General features: G+C 46.7%; 1 protein-coding gene across 2 annotated transcripts in view; it reads right to left on the bottom strand.

Annotated features, from left to right (window-relative positions):
* Positions 1-15,592, bottom strand: part of LOC138663199 (oocyte zinc finger protein XlCOF22-like) — a 63,689-nt gene that overhangs the window by 2,322 nt on the left and 45,775 nt on the right. The window lies entirely within an intron of this gene.

Below are 15,592 nucleotides of genomic sequence, written 5' to 3'. Positions count from 1 at the left end.
GACGTACCTTCTGAGAGCCCTCACCAGATCCAGAGTGTGAAGAGTCTTCTCAAAACGGTGTATTGGTGTTGGGCAAAACAGGGGCAGGACAATGTCCTCGTTAAGGTGAATGGAAGAGACCACCTTGGGCAAGAAAGACACAGACGGCCTGAGAACTACCTTATCCTGGTGAAAAATAGGAGCTCGACAGGATAGGATACCCACCCGATTGACATCACCGCGATGAGAAAGACAGCCTACCATGAAAGGTGGGTGAGAGACATCCTGCAGCGGTTCAAAAGGGGACCTCTGTAGAACATCCAGAACCAGGTTAATGTCCCAGGGATCCAAAGGCATTCTATAGGGGGATACCAAAATTGAGACCCCCTGAATGAAGGTCTTCACCTGCAGTTTGGAAGTGATCCTGCACTTGAACAAAACAGATAAGGCAGAAATATGACCTTTGAGGGAACTAAGCACTATTGCCGAGTCCAGACCAGCCTGAAGAAATTCCAGAATGGCCGGAATGGAGAAAGTGAGAGGAGAACGACCGCAGTCCCTGCACCATGCGAAAAATGATTTTCAGGTACGGAGATAAATGCGCAGGGATACAGATCAATTCCTTCTGTTTCAATATTTTTACCCTGTCCCCTCCTCTCCTCCGCATAGGGACCCCATCAATGACTAAATCTCAACTGATTCACTGATTTAGATGATTAGGATGTCTATACAGAGGGTGTGTTTTGAGATAGTGTATCTAACCTCTGGTGCACATACTCTGTGCACATACTGTGATGTTTTCTTATGTTATTTAAGTGTATTTAATAAAGGCTGTTTCTTGATGGTGATTGGTGCTTACCCAGCTCCACAATATATAAGGTGGCCATTTGTACTTCTCTGTATACTTGACAAAGACCTGGTTTTGGTCGAAACGTTGTATGTGTTGATGGCAGAATAAAGAACTTTTTACTTTTTCACCTGGATTGGATGCTGCTCGCCTTTCTTTAGTTGTGAGTATCTGTCCAAATTGGGTCTATGGACTTTGGAGCGTGCATCCTGATCATCTGAAGTGCTGTCAGTTGTTGCCTTTTTCGTGTGCCATCAGATCGACATCTGGATTCCTCCAGCGATGACAAACCTGCTGGAAGATCTCCAGATGCAGTGACCTCTCCCCCGAAGCGACACCCTGGTGGCTGAGGAAGTCTGACGCCCAGTTTTCCACACCTGGGATGTGAACTGCTGAGATGACCGAGTGGTTCCTCTCAGCCCAACGGACAATGTGCTTCACATCGCACATTACTGCCCTGCTGCGGGTGCCCCCCTGATGGTTGATATATGCCACAGTTGTGGCATTGTCTGATTGTATGCGGATGGGGTGATCTCCTAGGAGGTGATGGAACCTTCACAGGGAGAACAGATTTGCCCAGATGTCCAGAATGTTGGTTGGGAGAAGTGCCTACCGAGGAGACCAGCGTCCCTGGGCAGTGTGATGTCGAAAGACAGCCCACCCAGCCCAGAAGACTGGCATTGGTGGTGACCACCAGCTATTGGACCAAAAGGAAAGATTTCCCTTGGGTGAGGGATGACCGCCACATCCACCACCTGAGCGCCTGCTTGACTCGCGGGGACAAGCGGCATAGCCAGTCGAGAGAGAATGGGTTCCTGTCCAAGGCTGCTAGAAGTGCATGCTGTAGAGGCCAAAGATGCAACTGGGTGAAAGGAACAGCTTCCATTGTTGCTACCATCTTTCCCAGGACCCCCATGCTGAATCAGTTGGAGTGATGACGTGGGCGACAAAGTGCCCGGGCTTCCTGCTGAAGGGCTAAGACCTTGTCTTGAGTGAGAATTGCCAACCCTCGGGAGGTGTCCAGGGTCATTCTGCTGATCTGGAACAGGGTAAGATTTGTTTAAGTTTATCAGCCAACCCAGGTGAGAAAGTGTCTGAAGTGATACGGACACCATCCGCCCATGCTTGGAAAGATGGGCCCTTGACTAGGAGGTCATCTTGGTATGGCAGAATGACCCCCCAGAGAGTGCAGAATCGACATGACTGCCAAGACCTTTGTGAACACTCTGGGAGCGGTGGCAAGGCCAAATGGCAAAGTTGTAAATTGGAAATGTTCCTCAAGGACGGCAAAGCGCAGAAACCTTTGGGGAGATAAAAAAAATAGAAAATAAAAAAAAATAAATCGGGATATGCAGGTAAGCATCCCGGATGTCGACGGCTTCCAGGAACTCCCCTTTCTCCATTGAAGTGATGACAGAACGGAGGGATTCCATCCTGAAGTGCCGGACTTTGAAAAACTTGTTTAGGAGCTTCAGGTCCAGAATGGGCAGCACCGACCTGACCTTCTTCAGAACCACGAATAAGTTAGAGAAGAATTCCGCGAACTTCTCATTTTCTGGAACCAAAATAATGACTCAGTTTTGGCGTAGACAATCGATGGCTTGGTAGAAGGACCGTGCCTCTGTTTTGGGGGGACAAGAGGGGGAAAAACCATGCTGAAGGGTGGGAAGAAAATTATATTGTGTAACCGGAAGACACCAGGTCCCTGACCCATTCATTGTGAACAACGGAGAGCCAGGTATGGCAAAATAGGAGTAGACGGCCGCCTACTCTGCTGGTGTTGACTAGGTAATGCCTCGAGTTATTACGCTGAGAATCTATGGGATCTGGCTCCCTTAGATCTGAATTGTTTGGGACGGTTCTTCCACAACTGATTGGACGTGTATGAAACCTGGGGACCCCTGTCTCCACGGGAGGAGTGCCCCGAACCAGAAGAGGTAGCTGTATTGGACAAAACGGGATTGCTGTGAAAGGATAGGAAACGCGTCTGCTGTTGCAGACAAAATGGAGATCTAGTCCTCTGCTGGAGAGGAATTTACTTTTTCCTCCTGTGGTGTCCGAGATAATGACCACTCTGGAAAGGCAAGATGTTAGGGATTTTTTTAGAGGCAGAGTCCGCTCGCCATTCCCTGAGCCACAATGCTTGTCTAATGGAGATGGCGTTTGCAGCCGCAAGAGTGGCACAGTTAGCTGAGTCCAGGGAAGCATGCACCAAATAGTCCCGGGCTAAGGAGATCTGGTTTGCCAGATCCATTGCCTACAAGGGATGTTCACTATCCTGAATGATTCTGGTCAGGGTATCTGCCCAAGAGACCAGAGCTTTAGCTACCAATTTTGCAGCAAAAGAGGGAGAGAGTGCCAAGCCCGACGCTTCAAAAACTGAACAGGCAAGATTCTCTGATGGTTCATGGGATCTTTTATGGAAGAACCATCTGGCAAGGATTAGAGGGTTTTGGTGGACAGGCACGATACCAGTGGGTCAAATGGAGGAGATTCGTCCCATTCCTTCCACAGGTCCAATGAAAATGGATAACTCGCTTCCAGCGGCTTTTGACATGCGAAGAGTTTGTCCGGTCGCTCCCTATGCTGCCAAACTATGTCCTGAAATTCGGGATGGTTGGAAAAAACCCTATGAGCGCATTTGGTCCTCGTGAAGAACACCTTGTGATCCAGGATGGAATTAGAGTCCTTGTCAATCTTCAAAGTCTGGTTGACGGCCCCAATGATACTATCCACCTTCGCCTGATAATCTGGAGAATCTAGATCAAGCGGCATATCGGTATCGGACTCAGAGTCCTGATTACTACGAACCCCGGGTGAGGGGGAGCGGGAAACAGAGCTCATGGGTGCCGAGGTGCGAGAGGATCTGGGAGACGTGCTTTGGATCCGTTTCCTAGATGCTTGTGGATTTTTTGACTGAGAACAGACCCTGCTGGCTGATGGTTCCTGTGAGGTAGAAGAACCTTCTAAGACAGGCAAATACACCGACCCGTGGCGGGATCTTGAAGGGACTAATTGCTTTAGTCAGAGAAACCATGGACTGTGACAGTGACAAAGCCCACTCAGGGGGACTAGGTACACTGGGTTTGGTGGCGGTGGAAGGCTCCTGTGTGCACTAGGGATCACAGGCCTTGCAGAGTGGCGTACTCTGTCTCCGTGGTAACGCAGACTGGCAGGTGGTACAAGAGGTGAAAAGCACTATGTTTTGTTAGCCTTTTTTGGATGTCTTAGAGAGTGACATGGTATACCCCAGAATGTCCCTGATTCCGCGGATATGCTCCAATAGGGATGATAGTGTGTTGTAAGGCCCAGTGACTATTACAGAGAAGGGCTAATGAGTTGTATATGGCGCAGCCCAGAGATCTTACCCCGATCTGGGTGCCCTTAGTGAGCGGTCCTCCCGTTGAGGTACAGGCACGCTGTACGAGAAGGGAGCCGGCCTATTGCAAGAGTCCACTGTCTGAATTACAGAGGGACCATTGGGAGTGCAACCGTGTGTGACCAGGCTTCACGTGTGGGTATGTGGCTGGTGGGGAAAGATGGCCGCCGATAATTGCACGGGGAAGTCTCGCCATGTGCAAGACGCGCCAAGAGGGCGGATATGGTGCCGTGATGTCAAAATGGGGTGGCGTTTCATGTTGTGGCCTAAATTTTGTACGCCGGCTGGAAAGCGCCCAAGGGAAAGGGGAGACCATGGTGATAACACTTAAATTGCTGTGGCAGGAGCGCTCCACCGATGCCATCGCACACGCTGTACCACATCTCGGACCCACACTTACCGGCTGTGTGCATCCCGGTATGGACCTGCCGCAGCACAGGACCTGGACTGTGGAAGCGATCCTGCCGTACAGGTCAGCTTCAGCTTGGACGGTGCAGGGAGCCCTCCATCCACGATCCCTTTGACAAAGAGGAATAGAGGTACCCTCCGCCTTCCTTCCTTCGCCACTGTTCTTTTAGTGGCGATGCAGTGGGGGCCGCACGGATGCCATAAGAGCATCCAAGAGGTTAACTCCCTGAGGATGGGTCAGGGTAGTTGGTCTGGCACTAAAAGCGGAAAGGGACTGGATGCAGAGGGGAGTACATGGAGGTGACACTCCATGTTCCCATCTGTTGTAGGTGTAGGGAGAACGGTGCCCTGAAGGGAACTGTCTCCCCTAAAAAATCTCAAGCATGCCGTAGAAAACGATGCAGGAGGGGGTACGTGGATGCGACACTTCACGTTCCCGCCTGTTGTAGGTTTGGGAAGAGCGGAGCCCTCAAGGGATACGTCGCCCCTGTAAGGCTATGTCCACACGTAAGAAAAGACGGCAGAATTTTCTGCACAAAATCCGCAGCCCCTAGCAGAATCCGCAGCCGCAGATTTACAGTGGTTTTTATGCACATTTTGCACGGTTTATATGCGGAATTGCTGCGGATTTTCTGCGGTTTTCGCCACTGCGGAATTTTAATATGGAGGGGTGCAGAAACGCTGCAGATCCGCACAAAAGTGACTTGCACTTCTTTGAAATCTGCAGCAATTCCGCACTGATTTTTCCGCACCATGTGCACAGCTTTTTTTTCCCATTAACTAACATTGTACTGTACATCACAGTGCAGATCTGCAGCGTTTCTGCGTGGCAAAATCCGCTGCGGATCCGCAGCAAATCCGCATCGTGTGCACATACCCTAATACTTTGAAGATGTTGAAGATAAAAATAAAAATAAAATAAGAAAGCTATAGATGTGGTCTGAAGATCAGAACACATATGCCTCCTACTGACACTAAACTTGAACTGGTTCAGCTGGAGTCAGTGTGTGCGGTGTATACTGCGAGGAGGAGATATTCTTTTTGTGTCTACTTAGTGGCAGCTTCCTAGTGGCAGCAGCATTACACACATGGCCCAGAGTCCCTCAATGAGGCGAAGGAGAAATGGCAAGTTATGTAAAAAAAAAAATTTGAATTATTCACCCCCCAAAAAAAACAGTTCATAATCTAATAGAAAACCTCATGGCATGAACGAGTGGAGAGTGGTGTTCAACTCTTTGTTCATACTGCCTCCCAAATATGGAATAAAACAAGCCACCAAACAATGTTATGTAGACAAAAATAATACAAATGAAAAGTTCTACTCATCTTATAAAAAAAACAAGTCCCCACTCAGGTCCATCATCTGTCAATGGAAAAACAGAGGTTTCTACATTATTACTGGCTTGAAAAGCAACAACGCTTCCATAAACCAATCTAGCAAAATCAGCTCTCCCAAAGTCAAATTTCCTCCTCGCTTCTGAGTCTTGCAGTGTGCCCAAACCACATTTAGCATCCATGTATTTGGCATTACTATAGTGAGAAGAACACACTTAATTTATAGTGCATGTGTCTTCTGGAGCACAATCTGGGAACTATGTGTTGGGTAATAATATTGTATATTTTCAATGTATAACTCTTCAACATCAACTGAGCACTAGTTACCGGAAAGTGGCTGTGGAGTCAAAATAGTGACTACTCCTACAGATTAATTCACTGAGGGTTATACTGTCCAAAACGGAGTCACTTTATGGGGATTTCTACTGCTCTGGTTTTCTGACATTTTGTCATATTAGGGATTCTACAAATGCTGTGTCCGATCTTCTCTGGGATCAGCTCCTAGGACGTCTGCTTATTCATTCTGTAGGCGGCGCACGTAATGGAGGAGACATCAGAACCAGAAGCTCTGGGGGGCGCAGACTCTGTACAGAAGGTGCCTGCAACCTGTGATACTATCCATTCTGGCAGAGGTACCATTCATTCTAGCAGTTTGGGTGTGTACGCTGTCCAGCTAGAGTAATCTGCCCCACTGGAAAGCACCACACCCTAATAAAGCTTGAAACATATTGCCGGAAGCTGTGAGATACAGGCTTGTTCTCCTCAGGTTCAGTCCTCTATACCCAGCTCCCAGCTTGTGTATTTGTTTCCTGTTGTGACCCCGGCCTGTTTTCTGACTACTCTTGTGTCTTCTGATTCTATGTTTTATCTTCCCTTCTGGTTGTGGCCAGACTACCTGACTATTCTTCATGCCATCTCATACTAGGAAAGAAAGTATCAATGTGGCCCAAGCCTAGCAGTGTGTAAGTCCAGATGTAAAGGGGTTAAAAGAAGATAAAGGATGATTGGCAAAACTGTGACTATAGACAATAACACATCTACTGAAATAGTCAAGCTGAACAGTCTTTTTCAGTATATAAAAAAAGAGTAACTAATGGTAAAACCTCTTTGGGGTAATTAGAGGTCTCAGTGGCTCTTAGCAATTGTAAACTATCGTAAAGGCCAATATTTTCTATCACATTAACCCCTTCATGACCCAGCCTATTTTTACCTTAAAGACCTTGCCGTTTTTTGCAATTCTGACCAGTGTCCCTTTATGAGGTAATAACTCAGGAACGCTTCAACGGATCTGAGATTGTTTTTTCGTGACATATTGGGCTTCAGAATTTTTATTCTGTTAAACCAGAGAGATATGTGACACAAAATAGTTAATAAATAACATTTCCCACATGTTTACTTTACATCAGCACAATTTTGGAAACAAAATTGTTTTTTGTTAGGAAGTTATAAGGGTTAAAATTTGACCAGCGATTTGTCATTTTTACAACGAAATTTACAAAACCATTTTTTTTAGGGACCACCTCACATTTGAAGTCAGTTTGAGGGGTCTATATGGCTGAAAATACCCAAAAGTGACACCATTCTAAAAACTGCACCCCTCAAGGTACTCAAAACCACATTCAAGAAGTTTATTAACCCTTCAGGTGCTTCACAGCAGCAGAAGCAACATGGAAGGAAAAAATGAACATTTAACTTTTTAGTCACAAAAATTATCTTTTAGCAACAATTTTTTTATTTTCCCAATGGTAAAAGGAGAAGCTGAACCACGAAAGTTGTTGTCCAATTTGTCCTGAGTACGCTGATACCTCATATGTGGGGGTAAACCACTGTTTGGGCGCACGGCAGGGCTTGGAAGGGAAGAGCGCCATTTGACTTTTTGAATCAAAAATTGGCTCCACTCTTTAGCGGACACCATGTCACGTTTGGAGAGCCCCCGTGTGCCTAAAAATTGGAGCTCCCCCACAAGTGACCCCATTTTGGAAACTAGACGCCCCAAGGAACTTATCTAGATGCATAGTGAGCACTTTGAACCCCCAGGTGCTTCACAAATTGATCCGTAAAAATGAAAAAGTACTTTTTTTCACAAAAAAATTCTTTTAGCCTCAATTTTTTCATTTTCACATGGGCAACAGGATAAAATGGATCCTAAAATGTGTTGGGCAATTTCTCCTGAGTACACCAATACCTCACATGTGTGGGTAAACCACTGTTTGGGCACATGGTAAGGCTCGGAAGGGAAGGAGCGCCATTTGACTTTTTGAATGAAAAATTATTTCCATCGTTAGCGGACACCATGTCGCGTTTGGATAGCTCCTGTGTGCCTAAACATTGGCGCTCCCCCACAAGTGACCCCATTTTGGAAACTAGACCCCCCCCAAGGAACTTATTTAGATGCCTAGTGAGCACTTTAAACCCCCAGGTGCTTCACATAAGTTTATAACGCAGAGCCATGAAAATAAAAAATAATTTTTCTTTCCTCAAAAATGATTTTTTAGCCTGGAATTTCCTATTTTGCCAAGGATAATAGGAGAAATTGGACCCCAAATATTGTTGTCCAGTTTGTCCTGAGTACGCTGATACCCCATATGTGGGGGTAAACCACTGTTTGGGCGCACGGCAGGGCTCGGAATGGATGGCACGCCATTTGGCTTTTTAAATGGAAAATTAGCTCCAATCATTAGCGGACACCATGTCACGTTTGGAGAGCCCCTGTGTGCCTAAACATTGGAGATCCCCCAGAAATGACACCATTTTGGAAACTAGACCCCCAAAGGAACTAATCTAGATGTGTGGTGAGGACTTTGAACCCCCAAGTGCTTCACAGAAGTTTATAACGCAGAGCCATGAAAATAAAAATAAAAAAATATTTTCTCAAAAATGATCTTTTAGTCTGCAATTTTTTATTTTCCCAAGGGTAACAGGAGAAATTTGACCCCAAAAGTTGTTGTCCAGTTTCTCCTGAGTACGCAGATACCCCATATGTGGGGGTAAATCACTGTTTGGGAACATGCCGGGGCTCGGAAGTGAAGTAGTGACGTTTTGAAATGCAGACTTTGATGGAATGCTCTGTGGGCGTCACGTTGCGTTTGCAGAGCCGCTGATGTGGCTTAACAGTAGAAACCCCCCACAAGTGACCCCATTTTGGAAACTAGACCCCCAAAGGAACTTATCTAGATGTGTGGTGAGCACTTTGAACCCCCAAGTGCTTCATAGAAGTTTATAATGCAGAGCCGTGAAAATAATAAATACGTTTTCTTTCCTCAAAAATAATTATTTAGCCCAAAATTTTTTAATTTTCCCAAGGGTAACAGGAGAAATTTGACCCCAATATTTGTTGTCCAGTTTCTCCTGAGTACGGTGATACCCCATATGTGGGGGTAAACTACTGTTTGGGCACATGCCGGGGCTTGGAATTGAAGTAGTGACGTTTTGAAATGCAGACTTTGATGGAATGCTCTGCGGGCGTCACATTGCGTTTGCAGAGCCCCTGATGTGCCTAAACAGTAGAAACCCCCCACAAGTGACCCCATTTTGGAAACTAGACCCCCCAAGGAACTTATCTAGATATGTGGTGAGCACTTTGAACCCCCAAGTGCTTCACAGACGTTTACAACGCAGAGCCGTGAAAATAAAAAATCATTTTTCTTTCCTCAAAAATTATGTTTTAGCAAGCATTTTTTTAGATTCACAAGGGTAACAGGAGAAATTGGACCCCAGTAATTGTTGCGCAGTTTGTCCTGAGTATGCTGGTACCCCATATGTGGGGGTAAACCACTGTTTGGGCACACGTCGGGGCTCGGAAGTGAGGGAGCACCATTTGACTTTTTGAATACGAGATTGGCTAGAATCAATGGTGGCGCCATGTTGCGTTTGGAGACCCCTGATGTGCCTAAACAGTGGTAACCCCTCAATTCTACCTCCAACACTAACCCCAACACACCCCTAACCCTAATCCCAACTGTAGCCATAATCCTAATCACAACCCTAGCCCCAACACACCCCTAACCACAACACTAAACCCAACACACCCCTAACCCTAACCACAACCCTAACCCTAAGGCTATGTGCCCACGTTGCGGATTCGTGTGAGATATTTCCGCACCATTTTTGAAAAATCCGCGGGTAAAAGGCACTGCGTTTTACCTGCGGATTTTCCGCGGATTTCCAGTGTTTTTTGTGCGGATTTCACCTGCAGATTCCTATTGAGGAACAGGTGTAAAACGCTGCGGAATCCGCACAAAGAATTGACTGTTGTGAATTCTGTGGCTGAATTCACTCCTGTGGTCACAAGTGGTACTGCAGCTTCTGAGCTTCCTCCCTCAGGTGTTCTGGTGAGCTCGTTAGCTGCTTCGTTACTTAACTCCACCTGATGCTGCTATCCATGCTCCTTGTCAATGTTCCAGTGTTGGATCTGAGCTTCTCCTGATTGTTCCTGTGACCTGCTGCTCTGTATAGCTAAGTGCTTTTTTGCTATTTTGTTGCTTTTTTTCTGTCCAGCTTGTCTTTTGTTTTGCTGGAAGCTCTGAGACGCAAAGGGTGTACCGCCGTGCCGTTAGTTCGGCACGGTGGGTCTTTTTTGCCCCCTTTGCGTGGTTTTTGCTTTAGGGTTTTTTGTAGACTGCAAAGTTCGCTTTACTGTCCTCGCTCTGTCTAAGATTATCGGGCCCCACTTTGCTGAATCTATTTCATCCCTACGTTTTGTCTTTTCATCTTACTCACAGTCATTATATGTGGGGGGCTGCCTTTTCCTTTGGGGTATTTCTCTGGGGGCAAGTCAGGCCTGTTTTTCTATCTTCAGGCTAGCTAGTTTCTTAGGCTGTGCCGAGTTGCATAGGTAGTTGTTAGGCGCAATCCACAGCCGCTTTTAGTTGTGTTTAGGATAGGATCAGGTGTGCAGTCTACAGAGTTTCCACGTCTCAGAGCTCGTTCTTTTGTTTTTGGGTATTTGTCAGATCACTGTGTGCGCTCTGATCGCTAGGCACACTGTGTCTCTGGATTGCCTTCATAACACCTTTCATTAGCAGACATAACAATTGACATGCTGCGGAAAATACAACGCAGCGTTTCCGCGCGGTATTTTCCGCACCATGGGCACAGCGGATTTGGTTTTTCATATGTTTACATGGTACTGTAAACCTGATGGAACACTGCTGCGAATCCGCAGCGGCCAATCCGCAGCCAAATCCGCACCGTGTGCACATAGCCTAATTCTAAAGGTATGTGCACACGCTGCAGAAAACGCTGCGGATCCGCAGCAGTTTCCCATGAGTTTACAGTTCAATGTAAACCTATGGGAAACAAAAATCGCTGTACACATGCTGCGGAAAAACTGCACGGAAACGCAGCGGTTTACATTCCGCAGCATGTCACTTCTTTGTGCGGATTCCGCAGCGGTTTTACAACTGCTCCAATAGAAAATCGCAATTGTAAAACCGCAGTGAAATGCGCAGAAAAAAACGCGGTAAATCCGCCATAAATCCGCAGCGGTTTAGCACTGCGGATTTATCAAATCCGCAGCGGAAAAATCCGCAGAGGACCAGAATACGTGTGCACATACCGAAACCCTAACCCTAGCCCTAACCCTACCCCTAACCCTACCCCTATTCTAACATTAGTGGAAAAAAAAAAATTTCTTTACTTTTTTATTGTCCCTACCTATGGGGGTGACAAAGGGGGGGGGGGTCATTTATTATTTTTTTTATTTTGATCACTGAGATATAATCTATCTCAGTGATCAAAATGCACTTTGGAACGAATCTGCCGGCCGATTCGGCGGGCGCACTGCGCATGCGCCCGCCATTTTGGAAGATAGCGGCGCCCAGGGAGAAGACGGACGGGACCCCGGCTGGATCGGTAAGTATGATGGGGTGGGGGGGGACGACGGGGGGGGATCGGAGCGCGGGAGGGGTGGAACGGAGCACGGGGGGCGTGGAATGGAGCACGGGGGGCTGGAATGGAGCACGGGGGGGTGGAACGGAGCACGGGGGGGTGGATCGGAGAGCAGGGGGGTGATTGGAGCACGGGGGGGTGATTGGAGCACGGGGGGAGCGGACAAGAGCACGGGGGGAGCGGAGCACTGGACGGAGGGGAGCCGGAGCAGTGTACCGGGGGCGATCGATGGGGTGGGGTGGGGGCACACTAGTATTTCCAGCCATGGCCGATGATATTTCAGCATCGGCCATGGCTGGATTGTAATATTTCACCCGTTATAATAGGTGAAATATTACAAATCGCTCTGATTGGCAGTTTCACTTTCAACAGCCAATCAGAGCGATCGTAGCCACGAGGGGGTGAAGCCACCCCCCCTGGGCTAAACTACCACTCCCCCTGTCCCTGCAGATCGGGTGAAATGGGAGTTAACCCTTTCACCCGATCTGCAGGGACGCGATCTTTCCATGACGCCACATAGGCGTCATGGGTCGGATTGGCACCGACTTTCATGACGCCTACGTGGCGTCATGGGTCGGGAAGGGGTTAATTTCAACAAAAAATATACTTTTAAATAGATCTATTGATAAGGCTGTGTGCGCACGTTGCGTATTTGCTTGCAGAAATTTCTGCAAGGTTTCTGCATCTCTTTGCAGAAAAACGCAGCTGACAATACGTGCAGTTTTTAGGCATTTTTTGCATGCGTTTTTGTGAATCCAAAGAGCTAAATCAAGATATATTAAAAAAAATAATAATAATTGTGATGTCTTCCTTGTTCAGCCTCTTTAATATTAAACAAAGACACACACACACCAGCCTATGTAGGAGTATTAACAAGGAGCTGACAAGCAGCGGACGCTGCGTCTCTCCAGGCACGTGCACACATTCAGGTCCCTCGGCTTGTTTACCAATGGGGTTTTTGCCCTTTAAAGGGAACCTGTCACCTGAATTTGGCAGGACCAGTTTTTGGTCATATGGGCGGAGTTTTCGGGTGTTTGATTCACCCTTTCCTTACTCGCTGGCTGCAATATTGGATTGAAGTTCATTCTATGTCCTCCGTAGTACACGCCTGCGCAAGGTTTGTGCAGATTGCCTGCGGGTAAGGGAAGGGTGAATCAAACACCCGAAAACTCCGCCCATATGACCAAAAACTGGCCCCGCCAAATTCAGGTGACAGGTTCCCTTTAAAGGGAAAAAAAAAACCATTGGTAAACAAGCCCGCCAAATTCAGGTGACAGGTTCCCTTTAAACGCCCCACACTCTTGTGAAAGTGACCATACCGACACGTGCCTCACTAAAAATCCACAGGATTCCCATGAATCCCTAACACTCCTGTATAGTTTGTAATTGATAAAGGCCAAATGCGGCCGAAATGTTTTGCCTTGCCTACATTAACCCCTTTCTGACCTCGGACGGGATAGTACGTCCGAGGTCAGATCCCCTGCTTTGATGCAGGGCTCCGCGGTGAGCCCGCATCAAAGCCGGGACATGTCAGCTGTTTTGAACAGCTGACATGTGCCCGCAATAGGTGCGGGCAGAATCGCGATCTGCCCGCACCTATTAACTAGTTAAATGCCGCTGTCAATCGCAGACAGCGGCATTTAACTACCGCATCCGGCCGGGCGGCCGGAAATGACGTCATCGCCGACCCCCGTCACATGATCGGGGGTCGGCGATGCGTCTCCATTGTAACCATAGAGGTCCTAGAGACCTCTATGGTTACTGATGACCAGTGGCTGTGAGCGCCACCCTGTGGTCGGCGCTCACAGCACACCTCCATTTCTGCTACATAGCAGCGATCAGCAGATCGCTGCTATGTAGCAGAGCCGATCGCGTTGTGCCTGCTTCTAGCCTCCCATGGAGGCTATTGAAGCATGGCAAAAGTAAAAAAAAAAAAGTAAAAAAAAATGTGAAAAAAATAAAAAAAATACAAAAGTTTAAATCACCCCCCTTTCGCCCCAATCAAAATAAATCAATTAAAAAAAAAATCAAATCTACACATATTTGGTATCGCCGCGCTCAGAATCGCCCGATCTATCAACTAAAAAAAAAGCAATAACCTGATCGCTAAACGGCGTAGCGAGAAAAAAATTCTAAACGCCAGAATTACGTTTTTTAGGTCGCCGCGACATTGCATTAAAATGCAATAACGGGCGATCAAAAGAACGTATCTGCACCAAAATGCTATCATTAAAAACGTCATCTCGGCACGCAAAAAATAAGCCCTCAACCGACCCCAGATCACGAAAAATGGAGACGCTACGAGTATCGGAAAATGGCGCAATTTTTTATTTTTTTTTTTAGCAAAGTTTGGAATTTTTTTTCACCACCTAGATAAAAAATAACCTAGTCATGTTTGGTGTCTATGAACTCGTACTGACCTGGAGAATCATAATGTCAAGTCAGTTTTAGTATTTAGTGAACCTAGCAAAAAAGCCAAACAAAAAACAAGTGTGGGATTGCACTTTTTTTTGCAATTTCACCGCACTTGGAATTTTTTTCCCGTTTTCTAGTACACGACATGCTAAAACCAATGATGTCGTTCAAAAGTACAACTCGTCCCGCAAAAAATAAGCCCTCACATGGCCAAATTGACGGAAAAATAAAAAAGTTATGGCTCTGGGAAGGAGGGGAGTGAAAAACGAACACGGAAAAATGAAAAATCCCATGGTCATGAAGGGGTTAAAAGTCAAAAAATTCATCTTTAAGTTGTGTCTAGTTTATTTTTATTACTTCATGGTGTGGGATCCTACTACAGCACCTTCCTTAGTAGTGCACACGGTTCTCTATTATGTAGGAGTATTAACATAATTAACTTACGTATGCTGTAACAAAAAAATCAATTGTCCGAAATATGCGTGAAATGCAATATCTGTTTATGTTTCTAAATATTTTTTTAGAAATTACATGGGCTCCCGCATAATTTTTATAACCAGCAGAGGGAAAGGCCTCTTTCACACTTCAGTTTTGTTTCTGTCAAAATGCGCCGTTTTGTGAAAAAAACGGATCCAGCTAATTTGCCCTCTGTATCCGTCTTTTTCTCATAGACTTGTATTAGAGACGGATTACGAGGCATGTCCTCACATTTCGTCCGTCGTGCGCAGGATCCGTCAGAATTTGCTTATTCTTCGTCTGAAAAAAAACGTACAAAGGAATGTTTGTCTGCGATAAAAAAAAGTACAACGACGGATCCAGCGGCGTACGTCGTTGGCTAGAATGGAAGCCTATGGACTCAGGATCCGTCGCTGTCCGTTAAATGACGGAATCCAGAGCTGGATTCGTTTTTTTTACACTGAGCATGCTCCAAATCTGTATTTAGTAGCCAACTGGCCAGACACCCCCAAATCTATATAAATCTGCCATGTCGCTTCATTCCTAAATGCGCCAGCAAGAAGCCATCCAGAGTCCTGCCAACCAGCCTGCCAAAGGCCTGCCAGCCAGCCAGCAAAAAGCCTGCCAGCCAGCCACAGTCCTGTCAGCCAGCCAGTAAGAGGCCTGCCAGCCAGAGGCCTGCCAGCCAGCGTGAGGCCTGCCAGCATGTGTGCAGCAACTGTGTGTGTTTGTGTGTGAATGTGCAGCTGTGGTTGTGTAATGTTTTTAATACTGTAATGTATTTCCAACAAAGTAGTGTGGCGTGTGCCTGTGTGTGCAGCGTTTGTGTGAGTGCCGCGTGTGTGGCGCGTATGTGTGTAATGGCGGTGTGTGTGTGAGTGCTG

This window comes from Ranitomeya imitator, chromosome 2 (genome assembly GCF_032444005.1).
Source record: "Ranitomeya imitator isolate aRanImi1 chromosome 2, aRanImi1.pri, whole genome shotgun sequence".
Lineage (NCBI taxonomy): Eukaryota > Metazoa > Chordata > Amphibia > Anura > Dendrobatidae > Ranitomeya > Ranitomeya imitator.
This window is presented reverse-complemented; position numbering and strand designations above follow the sequence as displayed.